The 17,799-nt window shown below is 41.2% G+C and overlaps 1 pseudogene; it reads right to left on the minus strand.

Annotated features, from left to right (window-relative positions):
* Positions 1–898: 898 nt before the first annotated feature.
* On the minus strand, positions 899–1,520 carry LOC130884686 (T cell receptor alpha variable 22-like; annotated as a pseudogene).
* Positions 1,521–17,799: the final 16,279 nt, after the last annotated feature.

The following is a 17,799-nucleotide window of genomic DNA, read 5'->3' on the forward strand; positions in this document are numbered from 1 at the left end:
AATGGGTAAGGCTGGCAAGGTGGGTAGAACTAAGTTGGGAGGAGTCTAGGAACTTCAGCTAGGGATGGAAGTTATGGATTCTTGGTCAAAGAGGATGAGGCTAACAGCATGGGCAGGACCTCCCATGAAAAGGGGCACAGGAAGGCAGCCAAATAACTAGTCTCAAAGCTAGGGACATAGATCAGTGCCAGGATGATTTCCTGTGTTGATTCCTAAATAAATAAAATGCTATGCATTAGGAAATTGCAATAATTCTGTATCTACCTAATAACTCTTTTACAAATACATAAAGCCAAAACTGACTGGGCTTCAAAAAAAGATCATTAAACAATAATAGTTGGAGACTGCAGTAGCTTACTGGTCATAATGAGTAAGAGCAATGAAAAGAGTAACAAAAGGAAAATAGACTCTAATAACACTATAAAACAAGGAGAGCTCACAGCCATCCAGCCAGCCAAGGTCATATTCTTAAACATACAGAGACCACTCTTCAGAATGGGCAGGTTCCCAGTCCAGAGAAACTCCATGAATATAAACAGGACTGAGGCAGATGAGGGGAAAATGCACCTTTAAGTGCTACTCACATCTGTTTAACAGCATAGGAACATTTGGAGACGATTTCCTACTGCATGTGTCCACCCTTGCTGTGGCCCACTGTGGTCAGGACGGAACGTGCTTGAGCTGCACCCCTGTCCACAGCCATTTTATGTGGACGACTGCCTTTTGCCTTTCTTTCCCTTTGCTCCCTACCGTTTACAGCTTCAGCAAACTGTGACTTAAATGCTCACGTTAATTCAGTCCTCCCATCAGCTTTTCTGTTAGTTCTAAGCTGAACATTTCTGCTTTAGGAGAGAGTATATATTGAGAAATGAAGAAAAAAATATAAAGGAGACATAAACTAGAGAGATGTTCTGTTGTGATTTCCGGGTGTCTTGTGTCTAGGAAAGGCCGCACCCATCCAGCTGAAGGTTTGTGTACTGGCTGCAGGTGTGTGGGGAGCACTGTGCATCTACAGCACAGAAATAAGTGCCTGAGTCTGTGGTCTGGCAGGAGGAAATGTACAAAGAGCTTCGATATTCTTTAGCTACTGTTGTGGATGTCAGTCTTCCACTCTTCTTTGTTCCAGAAGGATTGAAGAACAGGCTGATGAGGTGTCCCCCAGGGCTTTGGTGAAACCACTGCATTTGGGATGCAGAGGTGGAAAAGTTGCACTGCAGTTCTGTGCTCTCTCCCTCCTGCAGAACCAAGGACACAGGACTCTGCTTCACTTGCTGCCCTTTCACCCCTGATTAGAAACAGAGAAAGATACACAGATGGAGATCACTGAGTATCCACAGAACCCTGAACCCCGCCCCCAATATCCTCTGGGAAGGTGGGAGCTCTGCATGACGCCTGAGCTACTTTCCCACCCCTCCATGTGCTGAACAGAATCCTCTCTGTTTCCCTGAATGTGGACAGCCAGACTCACAGCAAATCTGGGTGTACAGTAGCCCCAGCAGAAAGCACAGATGCCTCTTCATCGTCCTTGTCTGGATGCTGGAGACAGAAGTAAGTAACCAACCCCTGGGCTGTGGTGTCAGGATGGCTGTTGAAGTGTCCCTCCTCCTACAACCAGTCAGCTCCACCCAGAAACCCTGCCAGGTCAAACACTACTGAGTTCCCTCCCAGTCTTATGAGCTCAAAGCTCCTCCTAAACCAGACCTGAATGAGAGTCTGGGTGGAGTGCAGTGGATGGAGATGGTCCTTCTTTGATGATGTTGATGTTGTAAGACATGTGAGGGATCCCTGAGAAATAAGGGACCAGTTCCCAAAGAAGAAAATGTCTCAACTGGGGTATGGTATATAAAAACAGCTAATTATTATAGCCAGAAATTAGACAATGCTTTGACTAAAATATCTTTATTGATCTTTGAATTAATTTAAAGGAGATGGTCTAATCATACAGAGTAACAAGATAATAATTATTATGTAATTTGGATTTAATGATCTCCTTTTCATTGGATAGATAAAAATGTGTGCATTTGGACACTCCTGTTACAATCAAGATTTGTGTAAAATATTTTTTAAAAACCCATAAGGAGAAGGTGGGGTGACAAAAACAAATCAAAGTCGATGAGTTCCAGAGTGACAGGGGCAGGAGGGCCGGTATGCCACAGCACACAGTGACTGCAGGGAACAATGCCCCATGTGTTTGTAATAGAGAAAGGCATTATAGAGTTTTACAGATCATGTCAAATCCTTGAAAGTGCCTGAGACTGGGACCCTCCTCTCTTACTCTGCAAGTCTCACGTGGTTTGTGTACAGTTCTGCAGTTGTGACTCAGGGCAGTGGAACACCCAGCTCCCTTTGTTCCATTGTCAGAGGACCCTCCAGTAGGAGTTTCCATCCTTCCTTCCTCAGCCTGAAAGCCCTCCATGCCCTAGACAGGCTGGCTTCCTGGGGTGAGCTTCAGGAAGCACTGGAAGCTCAGGTGAGAGTGTTGTACATGCAGGAAATGACCATGAGGGACAAAAGATGAGGAGGTGCCTCTCAGTTCCAGAGCAGCTGCTGCAAATACACAGGTGCAGCCATCAGGCTAGGGCACCGCCTGGGCTCTGCAGCCTCCTGCAGCTTCAGTGCTGTGTGGGGAACTCAGACAACAGGAAGGTCTCTGTTCAGAGTGAGGCAGCACAGTGTTTCTTCTGTGAAGATAGACTAAAGCAGAGTGACGCTCACAGAGCACTCTAAGCTTCAGGATGGACAGTAAGGTCACCATGTGAGCAAGAAGCAGCTCACTCTTTCCTGGGAGATCTCCAGAAAACAAATATAACCAGGACACTAAGAGAAATGTGCAGAGGTTGCGCTGAGCTTAAGGATACTTAGATATCTTCATCATAGGGAGATCAAAGGGACTGGCAGGAAGAGCCATTCTTGGCCCTCAGCTTTCCTCTGGCATTTGAGAGTCTTCCCCCATCGTTATCTAAAATATGCTGAGTCAAGAGACTCTTGCTATCGCAGTAGAGGAAGAAGCATTTTGCATCTTTGCTCTATGCTACAGAAAAGTCATTTGCTGTTTGGAAACAGTGTCCCCTGTGGGCAGATTTACAAAATAGGAAGTTTAGAATTGTGTTGTGATTCTTATGATTTGGGTAGTCTTGTCAACATAACACAAACTAGAATCACTCAGGAATAGGAAACCTCAACACAAAAGTTGCCTCCATCAGGTTGTCCTGCGTGCATTCTGTGGGGCATTATCTTGATTAATGGTTAATGTGGGGAGGGGGCTCCCTCACTGTGAGACTTGCCATCCTGAATTGCATAAGATAGCATGCTGAGCAAACCATGGGAAGCCAGCCAATAAACATTATTTCTTCATGGTTCTTCTTCCATTTCTGCCTGGATTCCATGCCCAGACTTTCCTCAATGACTGACTACAGACTGTAAGTTGAAATAAACGCTTTCCTTTTCAAGTTTCTTTGGTCAATGTTTTATTTTAACAACATGGAAAGTAAATGAAACAGAAAATTGGTGCCCATTCTGATGGATATGACCATATGGTGTTTTATACTTTAAAGTATGTTTTATATTTGAAAAGTAGAGGATTTGTATCTTTGGCCATGTTTAATGAGATGTTGAGGGAGTTTGGATGGTAAGAATACTAACAATAGATGCCCTGTTTGCAAAGTTTCAGAGGGATGCTTGAGAGTCCCCCACAAACTCTGTTTGGAATATTTGTGTGATATTTTGAGTTAAGAATCCGTAGTTTCTGGTCAATTAGGACTGAACAATCAGCTTTGATTGACAAGAGACCAACACCTCTGAAGTGAAACTTTTGCTTTACTGAGATAGTTTATGCTAGTGAGATGAATCTGAAGAATTATCTGTGATCAATAAGATACCAGTATCATTAAGATGAAATTTAAGAGGTATTATACAGCGTTTACACACAGATGTGGTCTAGTGGGGACCAAAACTGTATCTTAAGATGGTCAGTAATAAATAAATGTCTTTCAAGAAAAGCATAATGACTGAAGAGGTCATATAGAGAGAATTGGAAGCTTGTGGCCTTGAGGTAAGGCCAGAATCTCTGAACATAATGCCAGAGGCTATTAATAAAGGTAAAGCCTCAGTTGTAGTGCAGACCCCAGCATGATAAAGATGTCATGGCTTCTGTGGATGACCACCAAGACTGTAGCAGTTATGGAGTGGAGATTGCCTAAGCATGGGAGAAGCTATGTGTGCCTTGGATTGAAGAGCCAGGAAATTGAACTGTCCAAGCCTCTGGAACCCTGAAGATCATGAGTGAACTCCAGAGACTGGAGACTGAGTGATATTATCTGATTTGCACTGGAGAATGGTGGGTTTGCTTTGGTCTGACTGTAACTGTGCCTTTATTTTTGAAAAAAAAAAAAATATATATATATATATATATATTATATGTATGTATCTTGCCTTTGAATCTGAAAGAGGGTTTGGGTACTTTAAAGAGATTGAACTTTTATTTTTTTATTTTTTTAATTTTTTCTTTTCTTTTCTTTTCATTTATTAAAGATTTCTGCCTCCTCCCCACCACTGCCTCCCATTTCCCTCCCCCTTCCCCAATCAAGCCCCCTCCCTCGTCAGCCCTAAGAGCAATCAGGGTTCCCTGCCCTGTGGGAAGTCCAAGGACCACCCACCTCCATCCAGGTCTAGTAAGGTGAGCATCCAAACTGCCTAGGCTCCCACAAAGCCATTACGTGCAGTAGGATCAAAAACCCATTGCCATTGTTCTTGAGTTCTCAGTAGTCCTCATTGTCCGCTATGTTCAGCAAGTCCGGTTTTATCCCATGCTTTTTCAGACCCAGGCCAGCTGGCCTTGGTGAGTTCCCGATAGAACAATGCCATTGTCTCAGTATGTGGGTGCACCCCTCGCGGTCCCGAGTTCCTTGCTCGTGCTCTCTCTCCTTCTGCTCCTCATTTGGACCTTGAGATTTCAGTCCGGTGCTCCAATGTGGGTCTCTGTCTCTGTCTCCTTTCATCGCCTGATGAAGGTTAATATTCAGGAGGATGCCTATATGTTTTCCTTTGGGTTCACCTTCTTATTTAGCTTCTCTAGGATCACGAATTATAGGCTCAATGTCCTTTATTTATGGCTAGAAACCAAATATGAGTGAGTACATCCCATGTTCCTCTTTTTGGGTCTGGCTTACCTCACTCAGGATAGTGTTTTCTATTTCCATCCATTTGCATGCAAAATTCAAGAAGTCATTGTTTTTTACTGCTTAGTAGTACTCTAATATGTATATACTCCATACTTTCTTCATCCATTCTTCCATTGAAGGGCATCTAGGTTGTTTCCAGGTTCTGGCTATTACAAACAATGCTGCTATGAACATAGTTGAGCATATACTTTTGTTGTATGATAGGGCATCTCTTGGGTATATTCCCAAGAGTGGTATTGCTGGGTCCAGGGGTAGGTTGATCCTGAATTTCCTGAGAAACCGCCACACTGCTTTCCAAAGTGGTTGCACAAGTTTGCATTCCCACCAACAATGGATGAGTGTACCCCTTTCTCCACAACCTTTCCAGCAAAGGCTATCATTGGTGATTTTTATTTTAGCCATTCTGACAGGTGTAAGATGGTATCTTAAATTTGTCTTGATTTGCATTTTCCTGATCACTAAGGAAGTTGAGTATGACCTTAAGTGTCTTTTGGCCATTTGAACTTCTTCTGTTGAGAATTCTCTGTTCAGCTCAGTGCCCCATTTTATAATTGGGTTGATTAGCCTTTTACGGTCTAGTTTCTTGAGTTCTTTATATATTTTGGAGATCAGACCTTTGTCTGTTGCGTTGTTGGTGAAGATCTTCTCCCAGTCAGTGGGTTGCCTTTTTGTCTTAGTGACGGTGTCCTTTACTTTACAGAAGCTTCTCAGTCTCAGGAGGTCCCATTTATTCAATGATGTCCTTAGTGTTTGTGCTGCTGGGGTTATACGTAGGAAGTGTTCTCCTGTGCCCATGTGTTGTAGAGTACTTCCCACTTTCTCTTCTATCAGGTTCAGTGTGTTTGGACTGATATTGAGGTCTTTAATCCATTTGGACTTGAGTTTTGTGCATGGTGATAGATATGGATCTATTTTCATTCTTCTACAGATTGACATCCAGTTTTGCCAGCACAATTTGTTGAAGATGCTCCCTTTTTTCCATTGTATACTTTTAAAGTGTTCAAATATTTTAAAAACTGTAAGACTTTTAAAGTTTGCCATGCTTTATATCATGATATTAACATGAGATCTTAGAAATAACAAGAAAGGAAAGAAAAGTTTTTTTTTTTTTTTTAAATAATGATGTCTGGGTGTCAAGTTGATAAAGGATAAATTCTATGGTTGATTTTGTCATCTTGATACAAATGAGAGTCACCTGGGGATGAGGGAACCCCATTTAAATATTTTCTTCCTTCAGATTATCCTGTGGGAATGTCTCTGGAGGTGCTTTCTTGATTATTGATTGATCTGGAACAACCCAGCTCATGTGGACAACTCCACTACCGGACAGTTCCATGGTCCTGGCTTATATGAGAGAGAAAGTTGAGAAAGCCACAAGAAGCAAACCAGATAGCAGCATTCCTCCCCGATTCTGCTAAATTTTTAAAATTTTACATCCTGACTACAGCCTCTCCTCCCTCTACTTCTCACATTCTCTCTTCCATTCTCCCCTCCATCCCCCAATGCACCCCCCAATGCACCCCTCCTCTGTATTTACCCAGAAAGGGCCACACTTCCCCTGGGCATCACCAAATCATGGCCTATTAAGCTGCCATATGACCACGTGCCTTCCCCTGTATTCAGTCTGGGCAAGGCAGTTCAGCATGAGGAAAAGTTTCCCAAGAGCCAATAAAAGCACCAGGGGCATCCCTGCTCTTATTGTCAGGTGTTCCACAAATATACCAAGCTACATATATGCAGAGGGCCAATGTAGATCCCACACAGACTTCCTTGTTGTAGAATATTAGTTTAAGATGTGTTACATTTGTTTATAGTGTGGAACATTTGTTTATTGCTGCAAAGATGTGTTGCATTTGCTTAACTCTATGTCCGTGTTGCTTTGCCTGTCTAAAACACCTGATTGGCCTAATAAAGACCTGGAAATTCAATAGTTAGGCAGGAGAGAGAAATGGGTGGGGCTGCCAGGAAGAGAGAATAAGGAGGAGAAAGCTAGGCTAGAAAAAAATAGAAGGAGCGAGGAGGAAGTAAAGGAGAGGGGGAGGAGGATGTCAGTTACCTAGCCACACAGCCAGCCATGGGATAAGAAGCAAAGAAAGTTTTTAGAATAAAGAAAAATAAAAAAGCCTAGAGGCAAAACATAGTTAAAGAGAAACAGGACATTTTACATTAGAAAAGCTATCTAGAAACAAACCAAGTTAAGGCGAGGCATTCATAAGTAAGAATAAGTTTCTGTGTATTTATTTGGGAGCAGGGTGGCAGGCAGAAAAAAATAAAACTCAACTACATTTTGGTGTACCAACATGAGGCTTGAATATCCGCATAGGGCCTCATAAAGCTAACAAAAACAAAAGAATAAACAAACAAAAAATCAAAACAAAACAAAACAAAAAATGGATAAGGCTTCTTTAAGAAATTGTGCCATATAGGAAAGCACTTAAAAAGCTTTTACATGCTAATTAGAAAAACATGAAGTGAAAACACCTTCCACATTATTCTCACATTATAAGGGGGATTTAGAGTCTCTATGACTAATAAGCCTTTCTGCCTGACTCCTCGACTAGACAGTGTCAGTAGACGAGCCAACTCGCTGGCGAAGTTCAGATGATCACATGGGTATCTTCCACATGTCCTCAGCCTAGCATAGGAAAGAAAGAACATTGCTAATGTCTTGTGAGAGAAACAATAGCATCAATTCAATGAGAAACCACTTTACTCAAGCATTAATGTCTGTTCTCACCTCAATTTTCCTTTCACCTACCTATTTTGATGCTCTAACTTCCTCTCTCTTTTCCTCCCTCTCCTTTTCTGACTTTTCCCTCTCCTCCTGAGACACATTTGTTTAGACACAAGATAGACACTGCACGCTATTATCTGATGTTCATTGACATGGTAGCTGTCATTCTGGCAGTGTGTAATTCCTCAGTTGCACACTGTTTATAAAGAAAAGACACTGGACAGGCTAGCACGAATCCCACCTGAAATGTGCCCTCATCAGGAAGCCTCCAAATAAGAGTAATGTATTTATAGATAGTTTTCAAAATCTCTTTGCCCTGACAAGGCTTGCGGGACACTTTATATTTATTCTTGTTGCACAAAAGGCTTTCACAATATGATTGTAATAAGAGGTCTAAGTTAAAATATTTTGTCCCATTGGATCACAGTTCTATTTTTTGGAAAAATCAGTTTGGAACATCTTTGTTAAAAGTTGGTTAGGCAGTTAGGCATTCCATAAAAATAATTCTGCAAGTTTATCAACTTAAGAGTAGAATTATTCATTTGGTCTGAAGGTAATTTAATAGCCTTCCCACCTCAATAAAACCAACACTAAATTAAGAAGATATATTGAATTGTGGTGTTTTTTTTCCCCAGCATGTTCCCTACATTGTATCCCAGACAGTTTTTAATCAAGTGGTTTAGTTTAATTGATCTGTCTGGATTGAAATTATGGGTAGACAAAGAGTACTTTTCAGGTGCTTGTCTTTGTTCACCTCTGATCACTACAGACATGTACTACCGCACCTGGCTCCCAGTTCCTCCCCACTTCCCCTCCCATCTGAATCCACCCCTTTCTCTCTCTTTAGGAAAGAACAGGCTTCTAAAGCCAAGGATAATGACACTGGCTTTTGATTCTACTGCATGTACTGGCTTTTGGGGAGCTTAGTCTGTTTGGATGCACAGCTTCCTAGACCTGGATGGAGGGTGGAGGGCCTTGGACTTCCCACAGGGCAGGGCACCCTGACTTCTCTTAGGACTAGAAAAGGAGGGAGAGTGGGAGGAGGGGGAGGGAAATGGGAGGAGGGGAGGAGGTGGAAATTTTTAATAAATAAATAAATTTTTAAAAAAGAACAGGCTTCTAAGAGATGACGACAAAATGTAACAAAGAAACTATAGTAAGATAAAATAAAGCCTATCACACTGAAATGGGACAAGACAAACCAACAGAATAAAAAGAGCCCAAGAGAAGTCACGAGAATGAGAGACCCATTCTTTCATCACTCAGCAGTTCCATAAAAACACTAAACTGGAGACCATAATATATACTTAGAAGACCCATCCAGTCCCGAACACACACACTTCTCATGACTGATAAAGAAAGACATTCAACATGAATGCGTTAAGGTTTTTTGCCAGCCCCTCCTGTGCTGTCACAGGCCCCGCCTCTCCCTGTCTGTGGAGTCTCTCTGCAGAGCCTCTCTCTGGTTGAGGTTTTTATTGGCCTCTTGTAGACTCCTCTGCCACTGTGCCCTCTCTCATAGCACAGAAATACACTGCTGAGTCCTCGATCTGTGCGGCTGTGATGATGAGTCCAATGGAACTTTGTGAATTCTGGAAGTTCAGAGAATAACGACCCTCTGTTGTATTTTCTTTGTAAGACTCCTGCCGAATAAGGAAAACCATTTCCCCATTTGTTGTTTGCTTGTACCAGAACAAGTAGTAAGTACTTTCCCGGGTTTCATACACACAATCCAATGTCACAGTCTTCTTCTCCATCACAGAAATTGAGGTCTGAGCCTGAGTTACCTTCTGGGCCGTGCTGGTTGCTGATGGAAAGAGCACAGAGACATCAGCCCTAACTGTAACAACGGGAGTCTAAAGGATGAAGCAGCAGCTTATGAGCCAGAATTCTGGTGGTCCCTCCCTTCTGAGCCTCAGCAGAGGACAATGACCTCTTCTCCCTATGACCTTGAAGGATAAGGGATAAGGATCCTGTGCTGGGGAACATGCTTACCAAAACAAATGAAGCTGACGGTTGCTCCCAGCAGGCTAAGACTCAGCATATTGTTAGCGCTTGTCTTGACTGAAACTTTCTGTGTTCTGTCTTAACCCAGATCTTAATCTGTACCTTGTGCTCAAGAGGAACAAGTGCAGATGCAGATACTAGTCTACGAGTCGCCACCTCCTCACCAGGAAATGCAGTTGGCAGTTATGGGTCAGGTTTAATTGTGTCCTGTCGCACCTTCCTGTGTGGGTGTGGGAGAATGCCAGACTGTCTTGAGGAACTGTTGGTCTCATTATAATGTGCTGGAAGCCATCAGAAGTAACATGGGCTTTCAGATCACTCTCTTTTGATGGAGAATATGGGACATGTGATTTATTATGAAGTCTAGTAATACGTGGATGGCACAATGTGCTCCTTTTGGTCTTATTGATGCATCCTTTTTCCTAGAGAAAAGAGATGGTTGACAATTTAACAAGAATGCTGAACTACACTTCAGTCTTTCTTTCTACATTTCTAATAGAGATTTGGAAAATTTATATAAGAAATGTTTTTCTTAATGAAAACTTTGATATCATGTCCTCTAAGAAACAAAATCTGTTATATGAGTGACATGTCAAATTATACATGGAAAAAATTAAGACACACAGACACACATAAGCACACACAGACACACAATCTGTTTGTCTTTCTATGTGTGTGTGTTTCATGCAAGAATGAACAAAAGTAAATTCACAAAATTTTATTGAATGACAAGGTGGCATGACTTTCTCACATTCAAAGACTCCTAAAACCTCCGTCTCTCATAAAATCATACACTGGCCATTTTTCCTTCTCTGTGCTGGTTTCCTTTTCTCCATGCTGTTATCCCTTTCTGTAGACAGGTGTATTAAAGACTATTTCATTCTAGTAAAGTGGAAGTAGTATATTTTCTATATTCTCCTCTAAGATCTGCGACCTCACCAGCCCCATGTAGTTGGCTAAGTTTCTAGTATTAGGCACAATTCCCTTAATGTTGCTCAGGTCTTAGGTACCTTTATGGAGCTGTTGGTTACCATCAAGGTTTGAATACTGTAGTCACATGATAGGGCTGTCTTACCATGCTGCTTATTGTTGTGTTCACGGGTGTACAGCTGGATGCAGCTACTGGTAGCTTTCTTCTCTTAGCAGCTTATATAACTCCTTATGGTACCATGAATGGTAGACTGAGGGAGGCAGACTCTCAGGGTAGATCCATTTGAATCTTTGGAGTCCTGTGTCCAAAGTGAAGATCACCTATAAGGACTCACCTTCCATCTCTAAGAGGTAACTAAGAGCAACAGCAATAGTCTATATTACTTTGAAAGTCACAGTATTGGGGTTTTTGTTAGTGTATGGCTCTTATAGAGAGTATTGTCAGCCCAAATGGCATAATTTCATTATATGTATATAATATTATATATCATTATATATTTTCAGTATATATGGACTATATATAAATATATAAATATTGAAATTATGCCAGTTGGGTTGACACTGTATATTCAATATGTATTACATATTTAATATGTATTATGTCACCATTCATCCAAAAAACTTCTTTTTGCAGTAATGGAGGCTCTTATAGAAAAACATACCTGGCGCCAAATCATTCACGAGAGTTTTAAAAATAAAACTGTCCTGAGGTAGGTTGATTTCCAATATTCTGAGAAACGGTCATACTGATTTCCAAAGTGGTTGTACAAGTTTGCATTCCAACCAGCAATTGATGAGTGTTCCCCTTACTCCACATCCTCTCCAGCATAAACTATCATTGGTGTTTTTGATCTTAGCCATTCTGACAGGTGTAAGATGGTATCTCAGAGTTGTTTTGATTTGCATTTCCCTGATGGCTAAGGATGTTGAACATTTCCTTAAGTGTCTTTTGGCCATTTGAGAATCTTCTGTTGAGAATTCTCTGTTTAGTTCAGTGCCCTCTTTTTTTAATTGGGATACTGAGAATTTTAATGTCTAATTTCTTGAGTTCTTTATGTATTTTGGAGATCAGTCATTTGCCTGATGTGGGGTTGGTGAAGATCTTTTCCCATTCAGTAGGCTGCATTTTTGTCTTATTGACTGTGTACCTTGCTTTACAGGAGCTTTTCAGTTTCAGGAGGTCCCATTTATTTATTTATGCTCTTATTGTCTGTGCTACTGGAGTTATATTTAGGAAGTGGTCTCCTGTGCCCATACATTGAAGACTACTTCTGACTTTCTCTTTTATCAGGTTCAGTGTGGTAGGATTTATATTGAGGAATTATTTGTAATAGCCAGAACCTGGAAACAACCTAGATGCCCCTCAACTGAAGAACTGATAAAGAAAATGTTACACATTTATGAATTAGAGTACTACTCGGTGGTTAAAAAAAAATCTTGAATTTTGCATGCAGATGGATGGAATTAGAAAACACCATCCTTAGTGAGGTAAGCCAGACCCAAAAAGATGAATGTGGTATGTACTCACTCATAAGTGGATACTAGCTATAAACAAAGGACATCGAGCCTATAGTCCATGATCCTAGAGAAGCTAAGTAATAAGGTGAACCCAGAGAAAAACATGTAAAGATCCACCTGGAAATTGGAAACAGACAAGAGCACCTGACAAAACTGGGAGCATGAGGGTGGGGGGAGAAGGAGAATGGAAGGAAAAGAGTGGGGGAGAAGGGAAGGGTTGAGAAGAACTTGAGGGAATGGGATAGTCGAGATGGAGGAAGGACAGAGATGAGAGCAAGAAAAGAGATATCTTGATTGAGGGAGCCATTATAGGGTTAGAAGAACCTGGCTCTAGACAAATTCCCATTAATTCACAAGGCTGACTCCAGCTAAAACCCTAAGCAATAGAGGAGAAGGGGCCCAATCTTGATTTGCCCTGTAGTCTGACTGATGAATATCTTAAATAGAATAGATATTCATCATAGAAACTTCACCCAGCAACTGATGGAAAGAGAGGCAGAAACCCGCATCAAAGCACCGGACTGAGTTGCCAAAGTCCAGTTGAAGAGTGGGAGGAATGAGAATATGAGAAAAGAGGTCAAGACCATGTAGGGTTCACCCACTGAAACAGTCTACCTGAGCTAATGGGAGCTCACCAACTCCAGCTGGACTGGGAAGGAACAAGCATAGGACCAAACTAGTCCCTCTGAATGTGGTTGACAGTTGCATGGTGGGGGTAGACTGAGCGGCCACTGGCAGTGGCACCAGGATTTATTTCTACTGCATGTACTGGCTTTCTGGGAACCTATTCTCTTTGGATGTATACCTTGCTCAGCCTAGATATAGTAGGGAGGGCCTTGGACCTTCCACAAAGCAATGTGCCTTACCCTCTCTGAGGATTGAAGTGGGGTGGGTGGGAGGGTGTATGGAGGGAACAGGAGGAGGGGAGGGAGTGAGAACTTGGATTGGTATTTTTTTTAAAAATCTAATAAATTAAAAAAGGAGAAGAAATATATAAAAATAAAATAAAATCTGTTTCCTATATTAAGCAAGACAAACACTTTTCTCCAAGATCATGCCATTCTATAGAGATTGATTACTGGGGCGATGTGTTTAGGAACAATGGATGAATTTGTATTTATCACCAGCATAAAGGGATATCTCCCCCTTGTGGTTTCCTTCTGTACTGCAGCATGACCTTCTCCGAATGTGGTAATTTATCCTGAATCTTAAATTGTGACAGTAGAGCAGGATAGCACTGTAGTTTGGGGCAGGGGGGTGTGGGGGTTCAAGAAGGACACACCAAAAACTTTCTGCAGAGTCTAAATGGGTATCTAAGGACACAAGAGAGGACATTACCTTGTGTGTGGGGAAAAGGGTTCCTTATGTTTTCCCAGTCCATGAATATAAGGTCTATCCTATCTCTCTTATGATAATTTAAGCACCATACAGTTTACTGTGAACATGACAAAGCATGTTCTGAGATATCTTAATATATGACCACAGTTTTTCTGGAGTCAGAGACGTACCCTTGTGATGAGAGTTCTCACTCATCACTTTAGAGGGAGTTCATACCCACATCTTCTTCCACCACACTTGTTCCTGTCCTTGCCATGTCATAGAAACATCTTGGTCTCGGTCTCAATCTTTCATTCAAACATAGTTAAAATTCAAATTGAGTTGTTAGTTTGAAGGACGATGAAACTAATGAGTCTGTCCGCAGTTGTAAGATAGGTATGGACAGATAGTTAAATAACTGAAAAACTTACTCGGAGATAGCTGATATTTTCTGTGCTGTGATTAACAGTCTCTAGATTTACTTATTTTATTTTCATTGTTTCAGAATTTCATACTTGCATAAAATGGGTTTCTCTTCTCTCCAATTTCCCCCATCTCCCAAACCACTATTCCACCCCAACTTCATGTGCTCCTTCCAAAACCAGAGTCTACTCAATACTATATGTACATGGCTATAGGACCATGGACTGGAGCGTGGACAGCCTCTCAGGGGCCTCATTTCTGAAGAAAACTGACTGTTCCTCACCCAGTAGCCATTAATTGTCAGAAGTTCCTATGATAAAAGTGAAATTTATGAGCCCCTCCCCTACCCATGGAGGGTATTGACTGGTTTGATCTTGTTCATGTAGCCACAGCTGCTGTGAGTTCCTGTGTGCAACATTCCTGCCAAATCTGGAAACCACTGCAGATGTCTAGTCCCTCTCATTCTTTCAGTTCTTCTGCCTTCTCTTCTAAGATGATCCCTGATCCCTAGAGACAAGGATTTTATATTATTGTCCCATGTATACCTGAGCATTCTACAGTCTCTTCTTCTCTGCACACTGACTATTTGTAAGTTTCTGTAGTAATTGCTATCTATTGTAAAAAGTAGCTTCTCTAATATTAGTTGAGAGATGCATTAATCTATGGGTATAAAGTTGAGAACCTAGGGGAGAAGTATATTACTATGTCCATTTAACAGAGAAATAGGTTTGGTCTATGACTCAGGCAGCATAACCTACATATGAGTGAATTTAAAGCCATTCTTCAGGTGGGAGCCCATGCTTGGTACTGTGAACTGTATCACTAGCTGATGTGATGTGATTCCCCTCTGTATGCTGTGAATGTTTTATTACCTTTATTTATTTATTGTAACTGTAATTCTTGTTTGATATCTGTTTTGTTATATATGATTTTACTTTGTTAAAGTTAAAATCTTTCTTTGTATTTAGACAGAAAAGGGGAGATGATGTGTAATTTCCATCTGTATGCTGTGAATATGTTTTATTACCATTAGTTAATAAAGAAGCTACTTTGAGCTATGGCAGGGCATAATAGAGCTAGGCAGAAAAACTAAACTGATAGCAGAGAGAAAGAAGGCAGAGTCAGGGAGACACCATGTAGCTGCCAAAGGAGAAAGATGCCAGAACCTTATGGCTAGGCCACACAGCCTCATGGTGATACACAGATTAATAATGATGTAAGAGCTAGCTAGAAATACACCTAAGCTATTAGCCAAACAATATTGTAATAAGTCAAGTTTCTGTGTGATTATTCAGGCCTGTGTGACCAGGAAACAAAGCACAGTCTCCCTCTACAACAAGATTTTCTGAGTTTAGTGTTTTGCAATTTTTAAATTAATTCAAGAGTTCTTTAATAAATCTTCAGTACCAGTATTATTATTTGGCAAAGCCACAAAATGTCATCTCAGGAAAGTATACATTGTGCTTTTAAGGTTATTGTATGTCTATTGAATTTCAAGTATACACATATAAATAATGAGAATTGTCTTTCTGCAGTGGTGACATTGTGAATAGTGCAGATTCCTTAGAATTTGTCCTTTTGTAGGCTGAAACCAAAGCCATACTCATGCTGTTCTGAAAACTTAGATGTTTTGTGGAATGCCATTATCTTGTCCTTAGTTTGCTGAAAACTATACAATAAGAGCCCCAAATCAAGGAGGATATTCTGTCCTAAGCTAATTATCTAGGGAATAAGGAGTATGATTTCATACAAAAAATGAACAATTTATTATATCAGATTAAAAAGGTTCTGCATAGAAATCAAACAACCCATAGAGTGAAAGGAAAACCTAGGAGAAATTATTTTCCAACTATCATCAGTCATAGGGTTAATCTGAAAACAGCAACAAATGAACTTATGCAATTAATAGTGGACAAAAGATCTGAGCAGAACAGAGAAGATACACAAGCACCAAGGAGCAGATGAGGAATACTCAGTGTCATTAGCCGTTGGTGGGATGCAAAAGAAAACTGTCCTTAGACACCGGATCACTCACCATGTCAAAGACGGAAGTGCTGATGAGGATGTACATAAAGGGCCTTGGGAATGCTGATGGGGGCGTTAATAAGTAGAGCCATTGTGGAGTACATGTGAAATGCTCCAGAAAATCAAAGGCAGAACCACTGTTTATCACACTTCTGTGAGCACACTCAGAGAAGATGAAATCGGCATACATTAGTTGTTCACATGTGTGCATGTACACATGCACACGTTTATGTTTATGTGACTCTATTCATAGCAGTTCAGATATGAAGTCAATTTAGGTTACCATCAGCAAAGGAACAGATAAAATGTAGCATAAACACAAAGAAAACTATTCAACCAAAAAGATGAATAAAACTCTTTTTTCAGCAAAACTGTTGGACCTGGAGGGCAATTAAGTAAAAGAAGCCAAACTCTTTTCCCCAACCTGCTATGCGAATAACCATACAAAGTCCTGTGTTCTTCTTCCTGGTTGCTAAAAAGAAGTTCACCTAAAAGTCTTGAGGGCATGGGAAGGGTCCTCAAAGAGGGGAGATGAGCTTTGGCCAGTCCATTCTGTGTGCACGTGGGGGACCACTTCTCTAAATCTTAACAACACATTAACATTCTAATGAAACAAACATCATTGGAAAAACATCTTATGTGGGTTAGTTTGTTTTCTTCTACTTGACACAAACTACAGTTACCTGGAAAGAGGGATCCTCAATTGAAAAATTGCTTCCACCAGATTGGCCTGTAACCGAGTGTGTGGGACCTCTTGAATATTGACTGATGTGGGAGGGACAAGCTCTGTGGGGGGTACCACCTCTTGGAAGGGATCCTGGGTTGTGTGTAAATGTGATGGATGAGCACTCTCATCAGACGGTGGGATAAACATTAGCTCTTAAGAAAGAATGCAGTGATAATGGCAAGGACAGATGATCTTGTCACAGCACACAGACTTCCAATCACCTGGATCCCATTTGCTCCTTCCTAGCCCCGGTTTTCCTCATCTGGGGTGTGCTGCTCATGTGCTCTCCAAACCTGATTTCATTTCTTACTATTAAAGGCACTTGTTCTTCTTACATGTCCCCTCACAGCAGTTCAGTATTCTTCCTTCCATAGGGCTCATCAGAACGTGGCCGCAAGGGACAAGCTTCCCCACAGGGATGGGGAACTGACTTTTGTATAGATTTTTGTTTTCCCTGAGAATCACAGAACTCGTAAAGGCAGAATATGATTCAGATGTTTGGTTCTGTTCTTCTGAGACTCAGATCTTGGCCTCCCTACTGTGCAATGGCTTCAATTCCCAACTGTAAAAGGAGAGGCTTAATTAAAGTGTTCAGGAGGCTTCTCAGTCTAATGTCAGATCCATGCTCACTGTCCTGGAACTGGAGAGATGTAAGAATGATTTTGTTCTCTCAAGGAGCTAACTAGACCTTAGGACAGCACAAGGGACAAATGGATTTTTCTTCATCTGGAACAAGGATACAGTGCGTATTAAAACCAAAACCTGAAGGCTCCTTATATTTAGTGGCCGAGATTTTATACGCATAAATTCGAGAAGTTGTCCTGATTTTGAGCTTGAGGACCCATGGCCAGGACATGTGGAGTAAACCCTGGCATTTCAGCACACTGCTGCTCTCTGCCCCAGCCCAAGGAGGTAAAAAACAAACAAACAAAAAGAAA

This window comes from Chionomys nivalis, chromosome 12 (genome assembly GCF_950005125.1).
Source record: "Chionomys nivalis chromosome 12, mChiNiv1.1, whole genome shotgun sequence".
NCBI lineage: Eukaryota > Metazoa > Chordata > Mammalia > Rodentia > Cricetidae > Chionomys > Chionomys nivalis.